At 36.8% G+C, this 22,053-nt stretch overlaps 1 long non-coding RNA gene across 1 annotated transcript; it reads left to right on the top strand.

The window, feature by feature from the left end:
- The first annotated feature begins 6,011 nt into the window (after window positions 1-6,011).
- LOC114035790 lies at window positions 6,012-20,626 on the top strand. Its single transcript, XR_003568258.1, has 3 exons — window positions 6,012-6,069; window positions 15,322-15,446; window positions 20,547-20,626. It is a non-coding gene; the product is annotated as an uncharacterized LOC114035790 (long non-coding RNA).
- The last annotated feature ends 1,427 nt before the right edge of the window (window positions 20,627-22,053 follow it).

Raw genomic sequence — 22,053 nt, 5'->3', positions numbered from 1 at the left:
AGAAATGAAAGGTAGCCATCTAGTCTAACCCCCATATTTTACGAATAAGGAAACTGAAACCCAGAGAAGTGAAATAACTTGACCAAGGTCACACTGCTATTAAGTAGCAGAGGTGCAAATATATAGAGAACTGAGTCAAATTTATAAGAATACAAGTCATTCCCCAACTGAGAAATGATCAAAGGATATGAACAGGCAGTTTTCAGACAAAGAAATCAAAGTTATCCATAGTCATATGAAAAAATGCTCTAAATCACCATTGATTAGAAAAATGCAAATTAAAATAACTCTGAGGTTCTACGTCATACCTTTCAAATTGGCTAATATGACAAAAAGGAAAATGTTAAATGTTAGAGGGGATGTAGGAAAATTGGGACACTGATGCATTATTGATGTTGTGAACTTATCCAACCATTCTGAAGAGCAATTTGGAACTATGCCCAAAGGGCTATAAAACTGTACATAATCTTTGATCCAGCAATACCACTACTAGCTCTGTGTTCCAAAGAGGTTAAAAAAAAAAAGGAAAGGGGATCTATATATACAAAAATATTTATAGCAGCTCTTATAGTGGTGGCAAAGAATTGGAAATTGAGGGGATACCTATCAACTGGGGAATGGCTGAACAAGTTGTGATATATGATTGTAATGAAATATTATTGTGCTATAAGAAATGAGCAGAATGATTTAAGAAAAATATGGACTTATATGAACTGATACAAAGTAAAGTGAGCAAAACCAGGAGAACACTGTAAAATAGTATGATTCATGTACGATGAAAAACTGGGAATGACTTAGCTATTCTCAGCAATATTGATGAGGTTCAGGGGAACTCCAAACAGGCTTCTCATTGACCACTGTATTTATCTCATCAATACAAGAAAATTACAAAGGACTTATGATGAAAAATGCTTTTCACTTCCAAAGAACCGATGGTGTCTGAATACAAACCAAAGCATGCTATTTTTTACTTTCTTTCTTTTTTGAATTTTCTTACACAACAAAACTAATATGGCAATGTTTTACATGATTGCACATATATAACCTATATCAGATTGCTTACCCATCTCAGGGAGGGAGGAGGGGAGAGAGGAAGGGATAGAATTTGGAACTAAAAAACAACAACAATTCAAATGTTGAAAATTGTTTTTAAATGTGATTGGAGAGAATTTTTTAAAAATTATAAAAAAAAAAAGCAGCAGAGGTGGGATTTGAACTGTCTCTAAATCCTGTCAGCTTTTCAGAAGTGGGATTTGAATCCAGGACTATTTCCAAGTCTGATAAACCATCAGTTAAGCTCCATTGCTTCTCTAAATTCTGGTAAGGAAGGGGGCGACTGATTTATAATTTTACCATCATTTTCCTGATTCTACCTTCAACAGGACAGTAAATGAGTGCTTGAGGCAAAATATGATGAAATAATCTTCAGTTAATTTAGTAAATTTTTACAGAGCCATCCTTAGTAGTTTGCCAAACAACAGAACTTTGATATCCTAGTTATTCTGTTGCAACCATATGTTCTTATTTCTAGTTCTTAGAAAAAAAGGAAGACAATAACTAGACATCCTAGTCACATAAGTATTGATGGAGATTGCTGGGAAAGGATTCCTTTGAATGGTTGGAGCTTATAAACCTTTGCAAAGGATTTCTCTGCTTTGAGAATGTGTTCATATCCCTTATATTTAACTGTATCATTTATACTGGTCTTAGGGGGACAGTCTTGTTGTCTGTTGGCTGATGATCAGCCTACCTAAATTTGGAGAAGCTCATCACAGATTAGTGGATGTTTTTAAAGGTTTCAAAGGGCAACTACCAAGTCATAGAGACTGATCTACCCTAGTAGGTAAAAGAAGTAACTACAGTGATGAAATCAATCTCCCTGAATTGTTGAATAAGTATTAATGATATCAAGTTCTTTGGAATCATCAAGAATGTCTAACTCTCTCTCTCTTTTTAAAGAATATCTACCTTTTGAAATGACTTTTGCTTAGAATCCAGATTTCCATGATGAATGTAAATGTTAGAGACATCTAATGTTAGGTATTAATTTAATAAATGTTAGAATAGGGCATTGTAGGATAAGGAGTAGGCTAAATTATCTTGATTCCTTTAAAAAAAATTAGACATCCTAGATACAAGATTTGTATGTGAGTGTGTGTGTGTGTGTCCTTGAAAAACAAAGGGGGGTAAATAACTACTGAAACTGACCATCCTCTAAAATATTCTTCTACAATTCATGTTTGATATTAAATTTAATGGAGGGGGTATAATTTGCTTTCTTCTAGGTATATGCTAAAAGAATTCAAATCTCATCTTGGTAATAAAGATGCATCCCAGAAACTTGGAGTACAGCCTGCATGCATAGGAAGAATGAAAGGAAGCATGGGGTAATGGAAAGAGAACTCAGTATGAAGTCAAATGACTGGGACATTAATCGACTGCTCCTTCCTACTTGTGTCATTTTGAAAAGTCAGCTCATTTCTCTGGGTATTAGTTCCCTCTTCTACACAACAGGAAACTGAACTGGGTGATCTCAGAGATAACTTTTGGTTTCTTAATTCTAAGATCCTAGTGGGCTAAAAGATGTAGTTTTGTGGCATCTAGATTATTAAGAAAGAACTCTACCCTAAATCCTTTACCCCCTTTCCCTAAAACCTTCCTTCTCCTTGACACCAACAAAACTGATGACCTAGCATCTAGAACAAGGAGGGGGAACCTGCAGCCCCGAGGCCACATGTGGCCCTTAATTAAAGGTTTTATTATACAAAACTTGGACTCAGTCAAAAGGCTGCATCCAACAACCTAGAAAGCAGGTTCCCCACCCCTGGTCTAGAGTTTAGAGACTGACCTTAACTGCAATCATTTTTCTAGATGGTGAATTTTAGGCTCAAGGTAACCATCTAGTGCAGCCAGGCAAATTCTTTTAGCATGTGAAAGAAATTAGAGATAATTTAAAAGTAATCAAAAGTAAGAATTTGAGTTAAAATTAAAACTATAACCTAAGAGTACTAGCACTGCAGTTAGAATAACAGAATTTTAAAGCCAGAAGTGACTTTATAGAGTGCCTACTTTAAGCAATCTATATTTATTCCAACTTCTCACATTTACATAAAATGATCTGGAGAGCCACCAAAGTTGTTACCCATCTAAGTTACACTTAGTAGAAGAGCCTAGGTCTTTTCACATAATTCCCCTGGGCCTCAGATTCCTAATCTGAAAAATGAGACATTCTAGTAATCCACACTGCCTTTTAAACTCATGACATTTAGTTTATCACCTGAAGCATTAATGCTGGCCTGGGGGAGCAGGCTATATGTTTGTCCTTGGTAAATATAAGAAAGCTGAGTGAAAATTTGAATGCAAAAATATATTGTCATGGAAGAAGCAGTACATTTCAGCGGAGAGAGTTCTGGACATGGGTATCAGATATAAATTTGAATCCCAGCTCTCACAGTAGACTATGACCCTAGTCAGGTGACTGAAATTCTCTGTCTCACTTTTCTCCTCTATCAAATAACATGGTACTACCCACTTCATAGGGTTGTTATTAAATAAAAGTTTTGTAAATGTGTTATAACACACTGTACATTTGTGAATTGTCATCATTATCATTATCATCATCATCATCACTATAGTTAAGGCAATTTATAATGTTGATCTGGTGGTAATGCTACATATCTCAATAGCTTACAGTTTGTACCTTCTAATATCACATTGCAGAAAAAAAGGAGGATCATTTAAATATTCTGCCTCTAGTAATGTCTGGCAATTTAACAGAACTGGTGACAAATTATTTAAAATTACAAGATATCCATTCCACCTAATCTGAAAGTCAATAAGAAAATATAAAGCACAAATATAAATCATAGAAATAGCAAGTAACTTATTCAATCATTTATCTAACCTTCTAATTTTCTAGATTAGGGAACTGAGGCTCAAAAAAGGGAATTCACTTGCTAAAGGTGACACAAATGATAAGTAGCAGAACTAGGATTCCAACCCAAGTCCTCTGGCACCAAAACTGGATTTCCACTTGTGTATTCCGTCACTCGAATCCCCTCTTCTAACTCCAAAGCTAGCTCTTTCCACCACACCACACTAGAAGGACAATTGAAGTGGCAGAAACTGGACCATTATGGGCCTAGTTTATGTACAAAACACTCTAAGGCAGAAAAAAAAAAGACAGGTTTTTTTTTTTCTATTCAGAACAGGGCTAACTATTTGTGTGGGTACAACCTTATGTGACTTTACAAAACTATTTTAAAGAGGGGCAGCATTTGGATAAATAGGTTCCAAATATCCAGAAATAAAAAGGAGATATTGGATTAAATAGTATGGGGGAGGGAGCAATTTCCAGGTGCCACTTGCAAATTCTCTTCCCTCCTCCTAGTTTCCCAATCTGGAGTCCAAGACTTTCATCTCTGCCTAAGACCAACCCTAATTATATAACTTGGCCCTTGCAAAGGAAAAAAAAGGATCCCCATATTTTTCAAAGCTGAAGAAGGACCCCTTTGAAAAGCATTCTTTTATTTCCTACGACCTCACTCTTTTATCAGATAAACCAAGTATAAAGAAGAAGGGAATTAGTGTTCATAGTTTAACCCTGTAGTAAATAAATGTTCATAGTCTATTTAGAGTCAAGAGACTGCTCCCCCCCAGAACTAGCTTAACAGGTAAAGCCAGAATATTTTGTTAAAAGAAACTGTGGCTGTATCTGGAGTTTCTGAGATGTGAGATTGTTGATACTGCTATCTATTTAAATGGATAAGAAAACTGAATATTTTACAAGCCCTAAGGCATTCCTCTGATTTTCTTTGACCATCCAGACAATGTAACTACAAGGATTTTTTTTAATTCCAGAAGAGTAAATAAATATTGAAGTTGAATATACTTTAAAACCCTATTCTACACTTCCTGCTTTATGTTAAGCTTAATGGGGTGCAATTTGCTTTGTTCCTGCTGTATGAAAACAGAATTCAAATCCCATCTTGGAAACAAAGGTGCTTCCCTGGAGCTTGGCCGACAGCCTGCATACCAAGAGTGGTAACCAGGCAACGGGGAAAGATCAGAGCCTCACCCATGATGCATCAGCCTTACAACAATTCTTGCCACGTAGGCAGGAGTGTGCAGGGTAATGGAAAATTACTGCAGGGTTTTTCTTAAAGGGGCAAAGTACCTTCTTTACTAGAAGCTTCTGAGTGATTCTGGTCTCTATTCAAATCAACTAGAAACCTAAATCTGAAAGGTCCTCTTCATTTTACTTCCCTAGAGGAAGTCAAATTTATCCTTCAGTCAATTTCCAAATCATTATAAACCTATGAAATGGGCAAATAATGTTTAAATGGATTTATAAAAGTCTTCCCTACATAAAATAGAAATGCTAAAACATTGGTTCTGACAGGAAAAAAAAAGGAAACTACTGAATCTATGAGGGGGACAAATAAACAGTTTCATGTACAATGTCATATTTACTGTCCTGCAACAGTTACCATAAATGTGTGCTGAAGTTATAATGACACATTTCTGACAAATCTGCAAGTGCTGCTTAATAAAAATGCCAAAAGAAGCCTGGCAAAGCACAGAGGATTGACTGTTGCTAAAAAACTGATTCACTGATCATCAGTGTATGTCTAGAAGTAGATAAGAATCAGAAATAATTTAGTGTTTCATCCTAAATATTTTCAATTATCTTCTATTTATAAAGAAAGATTCTAAGAATGAGATTTTCTTGCCCCTAAAGATTAAGAGCTATTCTAGTTTCTATTTAAGGTAGGTTTTATTGGCGGCTGAATAGTTCTTAAAGAATACACACACACACACACGTACGTATATTCTCTTGGTTTCTGGGGCTATATTATATTACAGATCTGTAAGGTAAACTTTCCCTTTACCAAACAATACTTAATATAAGCCGCACTTGAAGCAATCAGATTTAGAGAAATACTGGTTTTTGTACGTAGAAACCTCTGCTTATTTTACTTCTGCATCAGTTTTTTCTGCCGTGTTATCCGCTTGCACAACATTAAAGAGAATGGTTAGTTCCTGTGTGTTCTCTCTCTCGACTTGGAGGTCAGTGCTTAGGCTTGGGAGTCTGGGAGGTTGCCCCCCCCCTTTTCTCTTTTTTTCTATTATCAATGTCTTTTAAGACGGAAACATCTATTCACTCTCAGCAGAGTTAGAGGGTCCATTATACATCATTACCGGTCCTAGGATAGACTTTTCGATTGTATGCAGGTATTATGTTTCTGTTGTAATCTTAGGGCAAGTCAATATTCTTCTCTAGAAACTAAGCCCTAAAATCTTCCCACCTCGAAACTTTTCTACTTTGTGCTTTCCTTGGCTAAATTACGGCTTGACTTGTCCTTCGGTTTGCCTCTCTCGTTTTAAAAAAAAAGTCATTCCCTAACTTCCTAATGACCTGTTTTCAGTGCTTTACAAGTTTTGTTCTTTTCCTATTCATTGAGCTGCTCAAGTGTTTGAAAAGGACACAAAGTAGTTTGAGTCTAACTAGCTGAATCAGCCTTTTGCCTGTGTTTTGGTGTTACTGTCAGAGGCTTACATTTGAAAACCCTTTTTTCCGTCGAGACCCGGGACTTTTAACCTGTTTTTATGTCACAGACTCTTTTGGCAGTCTGGTGAAGCCTATGGGCCCCTTCTTGGAATAATGTTCCAAAATACATTAAAATGAAATACCAAGGCTTATAAAGACAATAAATTAGATTGAAATGCAGTTATCAAAATTGAAAAACAAACAAACAAAAACCCTAAGTTTACAGATCCCAAGCTAAGAATCCTTGGTTTAAGCTATGGGAAGAATAACTAAATAAAAATCGGAGGTGCTCTTAGTTTAGAGTTGTCCTCCATTTTAATGCTGCAAGGAAACGTGATTATTTTCTTGGCCACGCTACTTTCTAAACAAATATATACGGTAACTGCGGTAGCTGCCTTCTTCACTTCAGAAGTAATCATGTACCACTGCTTGGATGCTGAAATCTGAAGCTGCCCCTATCAGATTGGATGCAATTTCTAACAATTGTTTTGGAAGCTCTGAGGAGAAATTATAGCCCATAATAACACAAAATGGCTGCCACAGGGAACCCTCTAGAAGAACCTGGAAGCCTGCTGTCTAGATAGCAGCTGGTCACTTGCATGGGGTGGCTATTCTTAACAATATCACAGTACTTCATTATTTATGATCGAGGAACTTTGGTGTCTGCCTTTTGTGGTACCACATTACTGTATTCTAGGGATGTTTTTCAGGTTCTGCAAGGCATATAGCAGGAGGATAGGTCTTTGGGTGGAAAGAATAATCTGACTTTCTAGACAAAGCTCCAGCTCTATTGGCAGATGCCAAAGAGGATGAGCAACAATAAATGCTGATTTCATATTTAAAAATAGCAAATGGGGAAATTGAGGGAGGAAACAAAGGAGAGACTAATTTGTATGTCAATAAGAATTTTATTCTCAAGATGTTTTGTTCCTAATTGAAAATGATGAGGGGATAAGAAGTAGATATAAGGGTCTGACCAGAGGGCAGAGGGAGCAAAATGACTTCAAGATACAGTTTTGGTGGTTTGGCCTTTGAGTATAATATGGTGGTGGTGGTGGTGGTGATGAGGTACTCGGGCCCCAGCCCTAAGATCTTATCTCTGGAAGCCTCCCAATTTCTCAGTAGGCCCCTATCCTAAAGAATTTTCTCTTGTTGCAGAACACATTCTCTTATCAGAACAGACAGAGGGGTACCTGGCCCAAGGATTTTTCTCCCCGGCTGGCCCAAGGACTCTCCCTCCTGCCAGATCCCCATGGTCCATGCCTCTGACAACTCCCTCAGTGTCTGGTATCAACAAAGTTATCTCTGCAAAACTCCCTACATTTTCCCATCCATAGCTCCTAAAGACACCTGCACCCCTAGATTACCTAATTAGAATCCTTGGCATCCTTGCCCTTGTCCCTTTTCCATATAAGCCCCCAGCACCATCCTCACTATCTCTAAGGTTCCCTAAGGACCCTTGCCCGCTTTTACTAAAGTGTTACAATAAACTTTTTGCCACTTGACTAAGAGAAGGCTTGAGTGTGTGAATTCATTCCAGGCAATTCTGCCTTGGCATTCTTGGGGTCCCAGCACCCCCAAATATCATCAGTGGTGGTGGTGGTGGTGGTAGTAGTGGTAGTTAGTAATACTAATAATAATAGCTAACATTTATATATCACTAGTATGTGCCAGGCACTGTGCAAAACATTTAACAATTTACTATGTCATCTTATTTTTACAACAACCCTGGGAGGTAGGTGCTATTATTATCCCCATTTTGCAGGTGAGAAAACTGAGGCAAACAGAGGTTGGGCGTCTTGCCCAGGGTCACACAGCTAGTTGGTATCTGAGGCCAGATATGAACTCAGGCCCAGGGCTCTATCCATTGCACCATGTAGCTACTCATAACTGGCCCTGTTTGAGATATGTCTGTAACACTGTGTACATGAATTCTTAGGTTTCCTCTACTCAGAATAGGGGGATAAACAAAGCTCTGAAGTCTTTCATTTTAAGTACTAAACAAAGACTGAACTGTGGTGAACTGAATAGAGGATAGTAAAGTGCAGTCAAGTCAGGGAAAAGTACCATTCCCAGACCCATAGAATGTTGGAGGTGGGAGGGACCTTAGCAATCACCTAGTGTAAATCCCCTCATTTTGCCAAGTTGGAAACTGAGGTCCAAAAAAGTGAGAATGATAAATCTGAGTACCAAGACTGTGTTCAGCATTGTGCAATGTATTGAAAAGAATATATAAGGCTTGGGGCAGAAGAGGTGGCACGGTGGATACAACTCTGGCCTTGGAGTCAGGAGGACTGGAGTTCAAATCTGACCTCAGACACTTGATACTTACTAGCTGTGTGACCATGGGCAAATCACTTAACCCCAATTGCCTCACCAAAAAAGAAACAAACAAAAAAAGGATATATAAGGCTCTTGGTCCTGAAATATTTAGAATCTTGGTGGAAAGACAAGCTGAATACATGAGAGGGTTTTTTTGTTTGTTTTTTATGATTTCATTCATAGACTCCTGTTTGGCATTTAAGCCCTTCTTGATCTGGCTCCAGCCTATCTTTCCAGGCTGGACATCATTCCCCCCTCATGCACTCTATCACTCTAGTGGCAACTAAATTGGTTTATTTCATTGTCCCCTATAAATGACATTGTCTTCCACTTCCTTCCCTGGCTTTGCTCTTTCTTTTCACCTTTACCTTTTGGAATCCTTAGCCCCCTTCAAGGCTCTCTTCCCTCCATACCTCCCTCCATCTAATCTGTTGTCTAGTCCTGTTGATATTATCTTTGTAACATATATATGCTCCTATTTGTCCTCTGACTCTGCCACCACCCTGGTGCAGGCCCTTATGACCTAATACCAGGACTATGGCAATAGGTTGCTGGTTGGTCTTCCTGCCTCATGTCTCTCCCCATTACAGTCCATCCTCCAACCAGATGTCAAAGCCATCTTCCTAAAGTGAAAGTCTGACCCCAACACCCCCTACTCATTTAACATCCAGTACCTCTCTACCACTTTCAAGATCAAATATAAAATTCATTGTTTGGCATTCAACACCCTTCATATTCTCCTTTCCCCTCCTCGCCTTCCTGGTTTTCTTATACTTTATTTGCCCCATGTATTCTCTAATCCAGTGACATTTTCCTCCTTGCTATTTTGTGAACAGGACACTCCTTGGCTGTGAATTTTCATTGGCTGTCTTCCATGTCATTCTCTCCCTCCTAATCTTGCATCCTGGCTTCCCTGACTTTCTTCAAGTCTCAGCTAAAATTCCATCTTTTGCAAGAAGCCTTTCCTGATCTCTCTTTAAGCTAGCGTCTTCTCTTTTTTGATTATGTCCATTTTATTCTCTATATATCTTGTCTTCATGTTGTGGCTGCATTAGACTTTGAGAGGTTCAGTTGTTTCAGTTGTGTTTAACTCTGTGACCCAGTTTGGGGTTTTCTTGACAAAGATACTGGAGTGGTTTTCCATTTCCCTCCAGCTCATTTTACAGATGAGGAAACTGAGGCAAACAAGGTTAAGTGACTTGCCCAGCTAGTAAATGGCCAAGGCCAGATTTGAACTCAGGAAGAAGAGTCTTCAGGAATATGACTTCAGGCCAGGCATTATCCAATGTGCCACCTAGCTGCCCTCCTTGAGAGGAGGGACTGTCTTTTACCTTTCTTTGTGTCCCTAGTGTTTGAGACACATACTAGGCACTTAATTAATGTTTATTGATTGGTTGTTCTGGATTCCCCCACTTGTTAATGTTCCCACAATCACTTTGTATTTATTTTTATACATCAATATTTACTTATCTACGAGTATTTTCTATCCCCACCTCCAGTAGAACATAAGCTTCTTGAGGATGGCAGGGGTCTCATTTTTGTAATTTTATCTCCATCTTTGTAGACACTAAATAAATGTTTGTTGATTGACTTTTCTATTGGATTCTTCTCTAGCAGAGGAAGAGAAGGTATACCCTTAGGGTATTTATACAAAGTTTATGCAGGAGAAAGATTAGATGGCCTATGTAACAGAGAGTAGATACCCCTTCTAGATGAAGCCAGTAGGGCCTCTTTTTGACTCCAGTGCAAGCCTGAGTGAATGAATTTGGGAGGTTCCCGATCTTTTCATGTCTGAACCTGGGAGTGGCAATGCAGTATTTTCAAAGGCACTTGAGTTATAAAATTCTTTTACCTCTCATACTTCCTTAGTAAGAGGCAGATTTTAAAAATCAACTCCTAGGAGATAAGCTTCTAAGAGTTGGAGCTTTCAAAGCTGTTCAAAGTCTATTGTCACTGAAAAGGACTGAAACATAAAATATTCATCCCATTTGCTGCTTTGGATACCAGCTATTTAATCTGAAAGATAAAACAAAAACCTAGAGCTGTTTTCAAACTATCAAAGTGAGTCTTTGATAACATGGTTTCTAATCTCTGATGTCAATCCTGGTGAAGCTTAGAAAAACCCATTACAATGCAAGATATACTAAATTTATATCAGTGTTACATATTTTGGAAACTCTAGCAAAGGTTTGTTTTAAGTTTTTGAGCTGAATAAAAACAGCTGAACAGGATAAGAATGATTTCCTTAAAGAACACAATTCCAGGTCTCCAACAGCTGTCATACAATTCTTAAAAGTTCAAGTTCAATTAAGCTAACTATCTAGACTAGTGGTGTGATTCTTCATTCTTTGTTGTTGTTATTCAGTTGTTTCCTTCGTGTCCAACTCTTTTTGACCCCATTTGGGATTTTCTTGGCAAAGATACTGGAGTGGTTTACCATTTCCTTCTCCAGCTCATGTTACAGATGAGGAAACTGAGGCAAACAGGGTTCCAGGGTCAAACAGCCAGTAAGTGTCTGAGGCCACATTTGAACTCAGAAAGATAAGCCTTCCTGACAACAGGTCCAGCCTTCTACCTACTGTGCCACTTAGTTGCCCCTACTTCCTTCTAAAGAAGGCTAAAAGAGATTGTCCAAAATGTAGCGGACAAGCCAGAACTGGTCTTACCAAAGGAAAGACGATAGTTACGTGCTAACTGCTTTAGCTTGGGACTCTTTTAGGATGAGAATGTCATGTTGTTATATTTTGATACATTTTGGCAACCCTCCAGTCTATTTTATTCCCCTTGAGTATTCAGTCAGGTTTAGTATACTTTAAGAAATCATTTGTAGCAGTAGTGATCTTAAATTAGCAAATAGTTGCTAAACAATAGGTAATAAAGAGATACTCATTAATTGGGGAATGGCTGAAAAAATATGATATGTGAATTGTGATGTAATACTATTGTGCCATAAGAAATGATAAAAAGGATTATTTCAGAGAAACTTGGGAAAAAATATATGAAATGAGTAGAAACAGAACTATTTCTACTATAACAATATTGTAAAGAAAATAAATTTTGAAAGACTTATCAATGAAATGGCCAACCACAATTCTAGAGGACCAATGACAAAACATTTCACTTGACATCTGACAGAAAGATGGGAGACTGGAGGCCTAGATTGAAATATGCATTTTGGACATGGATGATGTGTGGATTTGTTTTGCTTACTTTAGGAGGTAGAGGGAGACTAGTGACAGTGATGCCAAAAAAAAAAAAAAAGAGGGTAATAGAGCATTTTAAAAATACACAGAAGAAAACAGAAGGAGGTTTAGTAGGAAACAAAGACAAAAATGACAGCTTTGAAACTTGTATGTTGAATTTTGAAAATGCAAATTGTACATGATGGATTCAGAGCTTCGGTCTTTTTCTATTCTGTATATGTGGAAACATTCATTTGTTAATGTTTTTCAAGTTCAGAATAACAAAAAACTTTTTTTAAGTTGTAACAGTAATTTCGGGTCAATTTTGGGATCAACTAAGTATGTTGAGGCAACCTAAACAGTGGATAGAGAGCCAGCACTGGAATTGTACCTGTGTTGAAATCTCATCTCTGACATGTACTAGCAGGGTGACATTGGGTAAGTCACTTAACTTCCTAGTTCTATAGATAATTCTCTAAAAGGATAAATTGCAGAAAAATTGCATATTTAAGTTGGCATTTGGAATTTCTTTAATGGTAGTTTTCTCTATTGATGAAATCACAGGTCAGAACAAAAAAAAATACATTAACCAGTTTTCTGGTTGGTCCTCACTAGGTCATGGAGGAAACCTTAGAGTTGTCCTATTTTTTTCTCTTCAACAATGTCACTCTTCCCATTCATGTTAGTAAAATTATATCAGCATCTCCATACTAATTTTTTTTAGGTGTCAAAAATAGCTATCAAATTATTCTCAAGCATGAAAAAATGTATTTAGAGTTATTTGACTGGTAGTGGAATTATTTCATCAGTTTTAACAATTAGATTGTGGAAGCTACAGTAGGGTTTGTAAGTCAGACAACAGCAGTATTAAGCTCCTACTATGTGCTTGGCACTATACACCGTTTGTATAGTGTTATGCAATTTGGAAATATACTCTATAATAAAATGTATTTTGTTTATCACATATCAGACTGGGGCATTGTGCTAAATAAAAAAGTAAAGACTTTTTTGTTAAATTTTTAAAAGTTAAAGGAATTTTTGTGGGATTATACTTTTAAATTTATTGACTAAATGTTAATTCCTAGCTAAAATATTTATTATACACAGATTTGAGAACATAAGATCAAGTAGAATATTCTTTATTGTGCACAAGCAAAACCAAAGAATGCAGAGGCTCAAAAGCAAGAAGGATGAGATTTGGATAGGGCTATAATAAAAAAGTTCTGGCAGGAAAGAGTTTTAATAAATATAATAGGCAGCATTGTTAGCCCTATAGTACCCAAAATCAGAAATAGTTTAACTTGGGAAAAATATGGATGAAGACGCAATCAAAAGTGCTTGTGTTTCTGTGCTTTAGTTGAACATGAAGAAAAACTTCCCAGGTGTTTTAGCCAAAATTAAGTAAAAGCTAAGGCACCCATGACTAAAGAAGATAGTCAGGGATGACATAAGGACAATAAAGGGTAGGTTCCTTGCTAGACAATAGTTTGAAGACATTAAGTTATCTTCCTTGTTGGGGGAAGGGAACATCTTTGACCACCCTAGGTGGACTTCCCTTTTTGTAAATACGGTCCTGACCTTTGACACATAATGGATGGAGTTTTACATGGGACCTTAAAAGAGAAAGATAATAAAGGAGAAGGGGAATTTTCTAAGCTCCTTGCTTTTGGGTCAAAGACCTATGTTTTAGACTTCTGAAAAGTCTTCATTTATCTAATTCTGTTCACATGATAGTTTTATTGTCTGCCAGGGAAAAGAAGAGCTATGTAGTTTTGATTGTGGCATAGGAGTTAAAAATACCTATTGGAGGGTGGGAACCAAAGACACTCCTTTTAAACTTAGCCCCCTGAAAAAAGTCTTTGAGAAAAAGCATCATTCTCTCCATGTGGCTTTGTCATTTTATAGCCTCTTTCATCTTGGAACCTCACTGTATTTTTGTAAACAGTCATTAATTAAAGCTCAGGAAACCTCTGAGAAACAGGTTGAACACTGGGCAATCATAGATTATTTCATTGACTTGCCTAAGGTCTCACCAGTGAGTAGGCAGGAACCTAAACAGACTTACAGAAAGAGAAAGCCTTGGCTGTTAGCTCCAGTTCTAACTACATTCAATACCACAAACATATATCCAATCTGCAGCATTTCTTTTATTCCAGACACACCACTGCAGTTAGAACAATCTGGTTTATTGAAACTTTCATACTGATTGATTCTACTGTTTCACAAATTCCAGCTATTCCCCTACCTAAAAGGTTGAGAGCAATGAAAATAGGGGTGGGAAAAATTCTCAGGCTATCATCAATGGACACATTCTTCCTACTCCATTCACAGAGCAGGAATTTGGCACACAAGCCACAGAGAGCAGCTTTGATTTTGGTTAATGCCACATTAACATGGACCCTAGATTAATTTTGCCTTTGCTCATTTTATTTATGTGGCTGAGGCAGGTTTATATTTTCTGCTTAAAATAATTTATGTCACAGCTCTGACATTTCTGGAACCTACCTTTATTTTGGGAGTGAATTAAAACCAATGACTGTCAAAGTCTGGTTCCTAAATCTAGCCCTGCTTATTAAGAGACAAACTTAATAAAAAAACAAACCCAAAAAACCGCCTTTTACTCTCGTGAACATAATAGGAGTACTTAACCCATTTGAAACTCAAAATATTATTTCTAACTCTATCTTATGTCAGTATCTACTTGAAGGAATTAATCTACATATTGGAAATGTGGTTATTAACCTTCAGTAGAAAAGTATGTATTACATCTATAATGTAACTAAAATTGCACGAAAGAGAAAAAAGGCATGCTTTTGATCCACATAGGAACTATATGCCAGCTCTGTTCATTGGTGAATGGATCCCTGCCCCCTCAGTTGCAGGATAAAAACCCCAGGATAGATGCATTAGTCAGTGGTGTTTCTATAGAAGTGGTAGGAAGCAGTAATAAAAGGAAAAAGGAAAGGATCCTGATTAGGAGGAAGGGAGAGAGATATAAAATATAAGGCACAGGAAACCAAGTTCATGAAGCACTTTTTTCCTGGGGTGGAACAGAGGCTAGGTCAAGTGTGGGCTGGCCAGAGACGACAGCTCCAGGGGCTACATGTTACATAGAGAATTAACTGGTGAACCCGAGTGGGTGGCAGGACTGAGAAAGGCTAAGGGCTATGTTTAATAAAAGGTTACAAACGAGACTTCCTCAGCTACTCATCACTCCATTATCTGTCCAATTCACTCGCCCTCCCTTCTCGCTCTCATTTTATACAGCATGTCGTCCTTTGAAAAAAGCTTCACGAAGACAGGGTTATTTTACAGAATCTGCATTGCCTCTATAAGCATTGGCTACTTAAGAGAAATCCCGATAATAATAACAACTGGGCTAGACGGAAATGGTAGGTTTTTGTTTTTGTTTTCCTCTTCTTGCCTCCTCCCAAGGGTAACAGACGCCATTCTTCCCCTTCTTCTCCTTCCCAGCCCAGGTCATGTGACCTGTTGCTGGGGAAAAGATCGTTCTGCAGCAACCCGTGAGGGAACTCTGGAAAGAGACGAGCTGCTGCCCCCTAGTGTCTGGAACTCGTGCAGTTTGCTGCATTACGCACTTCCTTTCCTTGTGCCCTCTGTAAAACACCCACACCCACACGCACGCATGCACGCGCGCATGTACACGTGGAACCCCCCAGCCCCCCTCCTTCCCAACGGCATTCCAAGACACATTTTCTTTTACAATTTTTAATTTATTTTTAACATTCATTTTTTTCACTTAATTGTATTTTATTTTTTCCAATTACATATAGAGATAGTTTTCAACATTCATTTTTATAGATTTTTGAGTTCCAAATTTTTCTCCCTCCCTCTCTCCCCTCCCCCCTCCCAAAGACCGCTAGCAATCTGATATAGGTTATACGGGTACAATCATGTTTAACATTCATTTTAAAAACATTTTTGAGTTTCAAATTACCTTCCTCAAGCCCCTCCCCCACCCATTGAGAAGACTAGCAATATATCAATTATACATGTGAAATCATACAAAACATATTTCTCTATTAGCCATGTTGCAAACATAAAAGCAAGAAAAATAAAGAAATTGAAAAAATTTCACTTTAATTTGCACTCAGAGTTCATCAGTTTTCTCACTGGAGGTGGATAGCATTTTTCATCATGACTCCTTCCTAATTGTCTTGGATCATTGTATTGATCAGAGTTGCTAAGTCTTTCACAGTTGATCGTTGTTACACTATTGCTGTTAATTGTATACAATGATCTGGGTCTGCTCACTTCATTCTGCATCAGTTTATACAGGTCTTTCCAGGTTTTTCTGAAACTATCCCCCTTGTCATTTGATATATACACACATACATATGAAACACAATATGTATATATAAGAATTCATTAAATATTTCCCAATTACATGTTAAAAAATTAATATTCATTTTTAGAAATGAGTTCCAAATTCTCTCACTTCCTCTAGCCTTTCCTTCACCTATTCAGAAGGCAAGTGATATGATATTGATTCTACACGTGATCATGCAAAACATGTTTCCATATTAGCTATGTTGCAAAACAAAACACACACACAAACTAAAAAAAAAAATAAAGTAAAAAAACTATGCTTCAATCTATATTCAGAGTTCATCAGTTCTCTCTCTGGAGGTAGATAGCATTTTTCATTATGGGTCCTTTGGAATTGTCTTGAATCATTGTTTTGATCAGACTAGCTAAGTTTTTCATGGTTGATTAGTATCTCTACAATACTGCTGTTACTGTGTACAATCTTCTCCTGGTTCTGCTCACTTCACTTTGTATCAATTCATTTAAGTCTTCCCAGGTTTTTCTGAAACCATCCTGCTCATGGTTTTTATAGTACAATAGTATTCCATCACAATCTCATACCACAACTTGTTTAGCCAGTCTCCAATTGATGGGCGTCCCCTCAATTTCTGATTCCTTAACACCACAAAAAGAGTTGTTACAAATATTTTTGTATATATAGGTCCTTTTCCTTTTTATTTGATCTCTTTGAGATACAGATTTACTAGTAGTATTGCTGGGTCAAAGGGTATGCACAGTTTAATAGTCCTTTGGGTATAGTTCCAAATTGTTTTCTGGAATGGTTGGACCAGTTCACAACTTCACCAACAGTGCATAAGTGTCTCTATTTTCCCACATACCCTCTAGCATGTGTTATTTTCCTTTTCCGTCAGTTAGCCAATCTGATAGGTGTGAGATGTTGCCTCAGACTTGTTTTAATGAGCACTTCTCTAATCCCTCGTGATTTTGAGCATTTTTTTCCCATATGATTATAGAAAGCATTGATTTCTTCTTCTGAGAACTGTCTATTCATATCCTTTGATAATTTCTCAATTGGGAAATGGCTCTTTTTAAAACAATTGACTCAGTTCCCTATATATTTGAGAAATGAGACCTTTATGAAAGAAATTTGTTGTAAAAAAAATCTTCGGTTTCCTTCTAATTTTGAATGAATTGATTTTATTTGTGTAAAACCTTTTTAATTTCATGTCATCAAAATTAGGGCAGCTAGGTAGCACAGTGGATAGAAAGCCAGGCCTGGAGTCAGGAAGACCTAAGTTCAAATTCAGCTTCAGACAATTACTAGCTGTGTCACTCTGAGGAAGTCACTTAATCTTGTTTGCTTAGTTTTTTCATCTGTAAAATGAGCTGGAGAAGGAAATGGAAAACCATTCCAGTATCATTACCAAGAAAACTCCAAATGGGATCATAAAGAGTTGTACATGGCTGAACAACAACAACAAAAATCTAAATTGTCCATTTTACTCCCCATGATCCTCTCTATAAGAAACAGAATTTTTTTAATAAACCCATTTCATTTGTAGAAGTTTTTCATTTTTTCCGGTAAAGAGTAAAACATTCAATCCCATTTATTTTTCATGCACTCTTTTCCCTGGGTGGTAAAATAGCTGTATTTGTAGTAATCAGCTGAAGACATCTCAGACCTATAGCATTTCAATTATGCAGTGGTATTTTGAGTGTCTTTAATTACTAATGTTATTTGGTGGGCTTTAAAAAACTGCTGCCCTACTTCTCAAGTATTGGATAATGACCATGGCTAATACTCTGTAACGTTTTCTTATATAGTTACTGCTATGTGTTTCTCATGGTGGTTAATAGCCGCTATAAAATAACAATGAAATGAAACATAATGATGATATCCATCATCAAAGGTGTAGTGTTGTGTAATTAATTGAAAACTCTAGAATAATTTGAACTCTTCCAACAATCAGTCAGATGCTCTATATCATGAGTTCTTGAGGAAGGCCTCGAGCACATTGGGGACAGCCCCTGTGGAGGATTTACCAGAGGACAAGGATTAGGATTGCACAAGATGGTCAGGTATAGATGGATTGCAATCCGTGTCATTGAATGGAGTATCCACATTGATGAGATTATGGCTTTGTACAAAAATATAGGACTTCTTCATTATTTGTAATTTATTCTTATAAATTGGTGTGAAATACAGCTAGGTAGGTCCTGATTAGTATGAATAATGAATTCCCCTAAGTGATCATGTATATTCCAATTTTTATTATTTGAAGTTATAATTATGTAAAATATGGTAATTGGTTCCAGCCCAATGGAAGAATGTAGTGCAAATCTGAATAATTTGACCACTTCACAGGATTCATTATTTATCCTAATTGGACAGTACTATAAAATTTTTTATTAGTAACATGTGTTTTTTTAAAAACATTTATTTTATATTTGAAATGTACTATCATACTCCAATGGATCTATAATCTCATTGATTCAGGTTTTCCCTCCAACAATGCACATCACCACCTATCCATACTTGTTTATTTTAGTTAATTTTTATTTGTATCTTTCCACAAGTTCACAACACAAGGTGTTAACCCCATGATCCAGTGGCCTCATTCCCTTTTTCTTGATCTGATGAGAATGTCAGTAAAGGGCATGGCCAATGCATCAGTTCCTTATTCTTGCTCCATTTTCTTTTAAAATTATACATTTCTTTGATGATATCCTTTAAACTGCTTCTCCTTGTTTATTGTAATAGGAAACATATCATTTTAATGACACCATCCTTCTTCCCTATAATTCCTAACGTAACACGAGGCACATAGTAAGCATTCACGTGGTCTCTGATTCACTGGTTGATACAGTTAGTTAATACACACACACACACACACACACACACACACACACACACACACACTGAGACTCAGTTCCTACTTTCTGTCATACATTTCTACAGCCCTGGTGAGAGAGTACACAAATGCAGAGAACAGACGTGGCCAGGGAGTGTTCGTGTAGAAGTTACATATACAGAACATATATGGTCAGAGAACACATGCAAAGGGCACACATTGGGTAAACATGTAGCTTGGTTATAGGAGCACATGTGAGGAAGAGACACACAAAGCTGGAATAATTCATACCTTTGATGATGCAGAACCATCAATTTCTTCTTATGATATCATCATGTTATTCTCTGCTGCTCCTCTTGGGGTGTTATAGCTTCTTTGCTGGGCATTGTGTCATTTCTGCTTCATGGCTCTACTAGTTTTAGGCTGGGGTATTTGCTGGGCTGCTTTCTGCTGCCATCTGCTGGTATTCAGTTATTCAGCCTCTTGGGGCCATTACCAGCTCTGTGTTACTTTTAGCTAGGGTTGCAACTCTTGGTAACTTTAATGTTTAAAACAGGGTTAAAAAATCTGTAAATTTGCATAGCTCTGATCTGAACCCAGCTAGAGAACCAGAAAAAATCTGAAGTACAAATATCAAATCTTACTATTCTTTTCTCTTCTCTAACTGATGCTCGAAAGTCCCTGGTCCCCAGCAATTATCTGAGTTTGGATTAGAAATTCCTTAGAGCTCTTTTCAAATCCCTATTTTTTCAGTCGGTATCTGTTTCAACAATTTTAGGACTTCATTCAACAAACCCAAATAATTGTGTAGGCCAAGGATGATGAGGCTCAAAGACTCATAATGTCCCTGGATACCATATAAATAATACAGGGGCAAGAATAAAACGGGTAGGTCAATAATTTCTGCCTTAAAAATATTTGCCAGCAACAAAATAGCTATATTTTGTTTAGAATTTAGTCAATGGACAAATCCAGTTGGTTTTCCTTTATCTCATTTGAATTACACAGCAACTGGAGAGGTCAGGGAATGTGTAAAGGGAAGTAGGTTAGAGGGAATAGAGCCCTTGGAAAGTTCTGCTTGGAGGTCAGGAACCTGGGCCGTTGTTCTCCAAGTCTGTAGTTCATTGGGGCGTGTTTCTCTTATCCATTCTTTGGATTATGCATCTTTTTCTTCTATCATATCTTCTTTTTGTCCCTCTTCAGAATTACTGATTTCACCCTCTTCAGAATTACCTCTGATTTCTCCCTGACTGTTAATCTTAATTTTGTTTCTATCATAACTATGTTTCAAAGAATTATTGTTTGATTCTATCTCACGAGGTCCTTGTTTCCATTTTGCTATATTTGCAGTCATCTTCTTCCTGGTTGCCTGTCAGATTTTTGCTAACAAGTCCTGAACATGACTGATGTATTTACATTGTTGCCATCTAGTGGTGAGTCCTGTACCATTTCTCTATCTTTTGCTCTTTATTTCAGTAAATAGAATCTGTTCCTTATTCTATGTTTCAACACATGAACGTAATCATTTAATGATGTACATGAAATTTATCCATAAAAAGTAGAATGAAGAGATTGCAGCAAATAAAATCAGAAAGCTATCTTTATTCTGTGAATAAATTTCATACTGATAATTATATTATAATAAGTGATTTATGTAGCACTTTAAAAGTTTGCAAAGCACTTTACATAAACTGTCTCATTTAAGCCTCAGAACAACTCTGTGAAATAGATACTGTAGGTATTTATGACTGTGAAGAATACTGTGCGGAGAATGTTGTGTAACTCTTGGACTTTTCAATTAAAGGACTCCAGAGTCTATTATCTAAAGAATTCTTATTCGCTACATTAGAGAACAAAAATGTATTACAATATTGATCCTCAAATTACCTTATTTTATACCTACAAATGTACATATTCTATCCCTATAATAAAATGTATGCTTCTTGAGACAGGAATTTTCTCTTTTTGTTTTCCAATGTAATTTTCCTAAAATGAAGGTCCGACTGTGTCTTTCCCTTTCCTGAGGTATTCCAATCACTCCCTATTACTTCTAAGATCAGATATAAAATCCTCTGGCTTTTACAATCAAGGACTATCTTTTTTTAAATTTGTATTTGTATCCCCATGCTTACCAGGATACCTGGAACATAATAGGTGCACAATTAATTTTTATTCACTGACTGAACATATTTGACAGTATATGTTTAATTTCACTGCTGAACTGAAATGAAGTTCATTACTACAGAGTTTATTTCATCAAGCAGTCCTTTGGAGTCAAAACTGGTCATTTAATTTAACTCTTCCTTGCAGGAAAAAAATGCAGTCAGCTGAAATAAACAAATTGGCTGTATCTGAAAATACGCATTTGACAATTACCTTCCTCTCTTGAGAGATCCAAAGCATGTGTCACCTTAGTCCTCTGAAGTTTCTTTTTTAAAAATCCTTTTCATTGTGTGAATGTGAGATAAAAAAAGCTCATAGTTGTTTTGATTGGCATTTCTCTGATTAATTAAATAATATTTTAAATGTACTACAAGAAGAGGCTATTTGATGTAAACCTATGGTGAATTACTTTTTAAAGTAAAAAAGAAAACTCTTTTGTAAAGGGAGTAATGAATACTTATTTGTTTTGTTAAAGTTTTTTTTTTTAAATGTTGACTTTTCTTAAATAGAGACATACCTGCCATTGGCATTTTTGAAAGGAGAGAGACAATAAATACCTAATATCACAGAGCAATAGCAGGACGGGCAAGAAAATCAAAGTGTTTTAATTGTTACCTTGATGCTTTAATGAATCTGTGATCTCATCAGTGTGGGTGCTCTTACATGTGCACAAGCTATCCTTGCCTCCTCATCC

Source organism: Vombatus ursinus, unplaced genomic scaffold, assembly GCF_900497805.2.
Source record: "Vombatus ursinus unplaced genomic scaffold, bare-nosed wombat genome assembly UNPS02009205.1, whole genome shotgun sequence".
Classification (NCBI taxonomy): domain Eukaryota; kingdom Metazoa; phylum Chordata; class Mammalia; order Diprotodontia; family Vombatidae; genus Vombatus; species Vombatus ursinus.
The sequence above is the reverse complement of the archived record's forward strand: the minus strand, read 5'-3'. Positions and strand labels throughout refer to the sequence as shown.